The sequence below is a fragment of the Triplophysa rosa genome, linkage group LG5 (assembly GCF_024868665.1).
Source record: "Triplophysa rosa linkage group LG5, Trosa_1v2, whole genome shotgun sequence".
In the NCBI taxonomy this organism is placed as follows: Eukaryota; Metazoa; Chordata; class Actinopteri; order Cypriniformes; family Nemacheilidae; genus Triplophysa; species Triplophysa rosa.
The window spans coordinates 24102549-24109433 of NC_079894.1; the positions used below are offsets into that span (position 1 = coordinate 24102549).

Here is a 6885-nt window from a genome sequence, read left to right on the forward strand (position 1 = left end):
ACAACTCATAGATAAAAAGTATTTAACATTATGTCTAAACACTATGGCATTAAAGTAGAGAGCTTTCTAGGCTATAAAAGATGGAAAAGCAAATAAATCGTCGTGGCAGTTGTTTCAGTCAGTCGTCGGCTTTGTTTGGTTGCCATTAGCCTATTTAGGTTTAAAATGAATGCTGCTATTTTTTTGGCTATTTCAAGCTATTTGGGCAATTTTTGCAATAAAATAAACCAGCACAAAAAAACAGTAATATAAATCTAAGTCAAACAATTGAACTATCTGCTGTTTTGGGAGAAGTTGCATAACTGAGAAAATCTGTACGATCACATTTGTGAGAAAATCTGCACGGTCACATTTGTGAGAAAATCTGGACGATCACATTTGTGAGAAAATCTGGACGATCACATTTGTGAGAAAATCTGCACGATCACGTTTGTGAGAAAATCAAGCTGAGAGAATCTCATAAAAAGGTGAGACTTAAACACAGTACATTTATATGTTACACCTTTGCATTTTCTCTCGAATTGCATTATGTATTTGTAAAACGCTTTCTGTTTGTTTCAGAGTTTAGTTTCTTTTGCAAAAAAGGTTGCGTTTGTTTGCAAAACGCTGGATTTGTTTGTTAAATTTAGGCACAATTTTCGCTCCATACACGTCTCGCCAATTCCAAGCCGATCTTCTGTTGCCCGTGATGCGGGCAAGAACGTCACAGCCGTCAGTACACTCAAAGCCGCAAGTAAACATGTAAACGTGTGCGTGCACAGCCTGTCTTTCGCGGCTCGTTTATACTCGCATGTGGGTCCACCAGACCGCGAGTCTCTGCTGACTGACGCGCATCTCTCATATCCGCTCACTGCACGCGCGTGCATACGCATCATGTAGGCTACTGTACAGACAAAAATGTGCACTGTAGTTCATCTCTCGCTGCTCCGTCTACATGGGGTATGTATGCTAACAGTGATGCTATTAGCATCATGCTAAACTCTGACACATGCTAAACTCATGTTGAAGTCTTTCACTCGGTGTTAAACAAACGTAAATTCCATTCAACCTGATGCCTTGTCTTACGTTAAAACTGGTCATTTCATCTAGGTAAAATGACATTCAACACGACTTCTACTTGTTTTTAAAAACCCAAAATATAAAAAAAAGAATAAATCAACCAATATATGTGATGTATATCTGATTGAGTTCTTTACTAACACAAAAAACTGCAAATACATATACATCTTTAGAGTAGAATTCACTCATAAGATTTTTAACTTTTTCTATTTAAGTTGCAGCAAAAATCAACCCACTTCTTTTAATACTACAGACACAAGATAAAGACTATTTACATTTCAGAAAAAATGAAATAAAACAATGTTAGTTTCATAAACGGAAACAAACGAGAATAAAGTTGAAGTATTTTATTGTTATCTTAGACTTTTGTGAGATGAGTACAAAAATGAAAAAGGTAAATTAAGTGACATGTTTAGTTATATTTTATTATTTGTAGTACTTCTTTTCAGTCACAGAGTTCTTCAATTTAAGAGTTGTTTGGGAAAGAGAAGATTCTGTCATTTAATGCAGCTTGGAGAACTGCATTTAGGGAAATTTGGGTAAATTGTAATGTTCAATCATTTATTCAATGAAAATAAAAAAATGTGTATTGAAGAAAAGTTAATATGGTTTTATATACAGTATACTGTCAATTATAGTTTGTGGATAGAAAATCCACAAAATCGGAATCGGCAGGTTTCACTTGTAAAGAAATCGGAATCGGCAAAGAAAATTGCAATCGGTGCATCTCTATAATATATGTCTGTGTACTGTGCATATACACTTTCTATTTATAAGCAAAAAACAAATACATCTAAATATTTCCCAAATATATATACACTATTTGTACCAATAATTGAAATGATATATAAACGTTTATTTTTTATATACATGTATGTGTATGTGTTATAAATACAAAATTAATATGCACAGACATATATATTATGTGACACATATTTTTATTCTGGATGCAATTAATCTTCATTAATCATTTAACAGCCCTAATTAGGAGACAAAAAAAGAATAATCGGCGATTAATTCATGAGATCTCACTAAGAACATTAATCATGAACGAAATCTGATCGACCACAAGAGATGATGACTCTTCTGTTGAGGTTGATGCTTCTCCAGACACCACGAACATAAACACACAGCGAGCTGCCAAGCTTACACATACCGGCAACCTCTGGCACGACCGTCAGCACGACGGTTACACAACCATTGTTAACAGCAGATGAGATCAGACGTCTTGAAGGCACAGCCTTCATATATACCAGCGAAACAACACGCCAATGATCTCAATGTATCATGACAAGCATCAGTTTCACATAAAAGGTCTCTCTGACTGTCTAAACTTTTAATTTGCATATGATTTTTATTTGTCCAAAACCAATTACGTATCTTTTAGGAACATCACTTAGAAAAATGAGAGGGTTGCTTGGTGGTTGCAAGGACATTGTTAAATGGTTGTTAAGGTGTTAAGAAGCACATTTTTAGCATGTTGCTATGCTGTTCCTAAGATGTTCTGAGTGGATTCTTACTGTAATATAATTCAGAAGTGTTCAAGACTGGTCCAAGGTTTCCTCTTTAATGAACCAGACAAGACTTTCTCCTATTTATAAATCCATTCCCCAAAAATATGCTGCATGATGGGAGGTATCATTCATGTCTATGAGACAGATGTTATGCGCCGAAGTTAGAGATTTAAACAAATCCCACCACCAAGCATCACCAAACACATCTAACTTCATAATGTATTCTTGAATACATAAGCGTTTACCAAAGACGGTTCCCTTTGTGACCAACTCTGATGCAACAGCCTACATGACACAACATTTGTACTACCAAATGCACATCAAACCAAATTCAAGATGTTTCTCTAAGAAACCATACACGTCATCTTTGTCAGATAAACAAACCTGTGCCAAATTGTAAGAGGATGTAGCAGGTACTACAATGAACACAGACACACAATCTCCAACCTGCTCATTGTCCGGCATAGAGTGGATAAGCATGGGTAAAAGTCATGGGGCTTAAAGCCGGCTCAACCAGAGAGCTTACGACCGCAGTACAGAAAGAGGGACGGCCAAAGAGAACAGCAAACAGCTTAATTAGTACTTACTGTTACTTCTTTTTATCGTGACTCCCAGCAAAAGTTTAGATCCTTTCCAGGTTCCTCACGTTTATTGCAGATCTTAGTTTAGGATTTAAACAAAAGTGCGAGTCAGTTTATAAATGATGTGATTGAAGAGATGGTGGCAGTCCATCATATTCCATCCCAACAATGATAGGATGCTGGTCCATATGAATGGAACATGGGAAAACCGTGTCGATGATCGAGAGGAAAAGGGGAAAGGGGAAAAAGGGAAGGGGGGAAAGGGAGAGGAGAATTGAACTGGACGGGTTAAAAAGAGAAAAAGAATATTAAGATAAAGAAAGCAGGCAATTACAGAAAACACAAAGCGGATTTTAAAAAAAGTGGAAAATCCAAGGGCGTCCTATTCCAAAAATATTCCAGGGAATCCCAAAGATTCTATGGAGAGTATTTTTTTGCCAGTCACTGAAAATCCACAAGCGGGAATCTTTCAACTTCCTGTTCAGCTAACAACTCCGGAGTGTCAGATCAGTCGCACATGCTCTCTAAGACGCGTGCATGCAAAGGTAACCTTAACCAATGGACTCCATGTATGGCCTGAGAACCGAGTCGTGCTAAAGTGGAATTTGCCATAAATAGCCTGAGACAGAGAAGGGGAGGGTAATGAGACCCAGGGATTGAATCAGCTGTTAGATCAACAATCCCAGAGTTACACACACACACACACATGGATCAGAGTAAATACACAGAACAAACGCTGCTCAAGTGACCAGATTTTTGTCCAATACGTTTACTAAATGTCCATAGCTTCTCTCTGGACTCGGGTGCCTTTGAACACTGCACCACCACAGGATCAGATCAGACAGCAGGTGGACAGATAGTTCTGCTGGGTGATCTGAATTTACAACGTGACTGAACTTCTGTGACCACCAGTGTGGATACCTACCAGCACATGATCGCCTTTCTGATGTGTCGTCTTCATAAACACACTCACCCAAACGTTTATCAAACACGTGTGTGCAAGCATGTTTTTCCTGGCCAAAAATGTCAAATGAACAGGAAAAAAGGGCTTAAATGTGGCGCCGTACACCTGGTACACCCAGCATGGGAAACAACTCGGAATTAACTGATGTCACCATTTGCTGTTGATATCACAATTTAAAGCCAAAAACAACATAAAAGGTTGTTTCATTGAATTCCCCACAAATAATACATTTATAAAAAATAATACAGTCAGTATTTCTGCATAATATCATGTGATTTTACATCATATCATTACATCATATATGATTTACATCGATATAAACACGTGAGATCTGTACATGCACAGACTACAGCAGAAGAGAGAAGCATTTGAGGATGAATAAATGCTAAGACCACACACACCTACCTAAAGGGACAGAATATTTTTTTTTTATCATTTTCTCACCCTCACGTCATGCCAAATCTGAATAACGTTCCATCCACAGAACAAAAAAAGAAGATACTTTAAAGATCGTTGGTAACCAAGCAACACTGGCCCACTTCAGCTTACATTGTATTAACCTAATTCCACTGACACATTTCTCAAAATATCTTGAAGAAGGAAAGTCAAAGGTTTTGAACGACATGAGGGTGAATAAATTGCAGATGTATTTCATATTTTAGGACTATCTCTCTCTGTAAACTATCCCTTTAAACAAAGAGACTCACGTTGTTAGTTGCCCACTAACATAAAATTGCATTTATGGTTGCACTCACATGAGGAACCTGTGAAAGGAGGTGGCTGGGCTCAGGATGAAAGAAGACCAAAATAATGGCATGTGATGGTATAACTCCAAACTACAGAGAGTACACTACACAGAAATAAGTCAGGGCCATCTACTGGATCTGTTCTGCCATGACAATGAATACAAGTGGGCATGTTATTGACACTTGCATCACTTTTAATATTGCAGATCAAGATGTTCAGGTGGGATTTGCACTTATTGGCCACAAAAATGCTACTACCTGGTGTTATAAACTGTAATACGTTAAATTCAGACTACACCACCCAGTACCAAGAGGTCCCAGGTCATGAAGTGTGAAATGATACAACATGATCCAGGCCTCAGTCACAGGGTCAGGGTGTTAGTCTTCTAAAGCCCACACATGATGCATGAGACCAGACTAACCAAAGCTGATTACTGCCCTATACACAATGTAAAACTATGATCCTTATCATGAACAAATTTTGCACAACACACAACTCACAAGCCGTTATCAGAGAATGACAAGAACGTGCATCTAAACACAAAACATATTAATAAGAATGTACATGCAATGGCTGTTGATGTAATGCTCTTGATTTAAGATTATATAAAGAGCTTTCACAAGCAGAAATGTGAGGACTGCTTTGTTTAAATTAAGATGTGGTACCGAAATAGCATTTACATAAGTCTAAATCCTTAGCGAACGTACAGTAATGCAAGCAAATAAAGATCCAAGTACCATGGTACAAATAGGTTTTGTTTAAATAGGCTGTACATCAACTGTGTGCGAGGTAAACTCTCCAACTTTACAGCCTGTCAAATCCACAAACTCTCCATGAAACATAACACACAGATCAAGAATATACAACAACACAACTTTCAAAATGTGTTTTAAAGCAACTACATATATCTGTCAGATGCTATATTTAAAGCTAGGCTATATTATCTTTCACTTTTTCAATATGACGCGCGTATTCTCCGTTAACCCAACAAGCATACAACACGTTTAAATCTCTAAATACGAGATTTTTAAATCCACGGATGCCATCAGTAACACAGTTTAGAAGTGAATGCTATGTATTTTAACAACGTAACGAGCAGCAATAACAGAAACATTGTTTCAATGCGCATTCAAGTGAAGATACATAACCGCTACACGTACGTGCGACGAAATGTGCCCCATCCTTACCTTCACGTGCACCTTGTGAATGAAACTGAAAACCGTTAACTCAAACTTTGTCGCTTGAATTGTTTTTTTGTACTCTATAACAGGTGTTTCGTTCATACTGTCGCGACCGACACGAGTTCACACCCGTTTGGCCGCGTAAAAGCGAATTAACACCAGACACCATCTGGATTTCCGGTAGTATAAAACAATGAGTAAACGACATCTTCAACACAATTTAAAGTAAATAAAATACAATACATACAAAACATGATTGTGCTTGTTTTAGTCAGTGGTTTTATGTATTGATTTTTTTCAAACGTTTTTCAAAGTTTAGTAAATTCTGTCTAAAGCATATTTTTGTAACTGGCCTAAATGTCAGAGTAGTGCAATATGTCAGATTATATTTTTTGCACCTCATAACATGATTGTTGTCTTATCATTGTTTTGTTTATATTCGTTTACCTTTGCAAGTTGCCATTATTTAACTTTACATTTTCAGTTTGACTTCTTTCTCATTTACTGTCTTGAAAATAAAAGTCCTGCCAAAGCATTTAATTTAAATAAAAAAAATATTATATTGAGAGGTGGAAGTGGTCATCAGACTTTACTTGTTTAACATAATCTGAGAGTGAGTCAAATGTTTTCGTTAGCACTTTTCTCCAGCCAGACTGCTACACTAAAAGCTGCCAGTTGGACTCAAATGTTGGCAAAATCCATTATCAATGGATCATAATGTTTGCACACTATTTTATGAAGACCAGTAGTTTTATGAATGAAACCTAAAATCATCCCAGCATGGTTTAGAATATGTCCTCTTCACTCATACATGCACACACTTTATATTTACACTCATT

At 37.0% G+C, this 6885-nt stretch overlaps 1 protein-coding gene across 1 annotated transcript in view; it reads right to left on the minus strand.

Moving 5' to 3' along the window:
- Nucleotides 1–3633, minus strand: part of svilb (supervillin b) — a 106371-nt gene extending 102738 nt beyond the window's left edge. The window contains exon 1 of the mRNA XM_057332911.1: nucleotides 3161–3633. The gene's annotated coding sequence lies outside the window, so the exon portion shown is untranslated. The remainder of the gene's footprint in view (nucleotides 1–3160) is intronic.
- Nucleotides 3634–6885: the final 3252 nt, after the last annotated feature.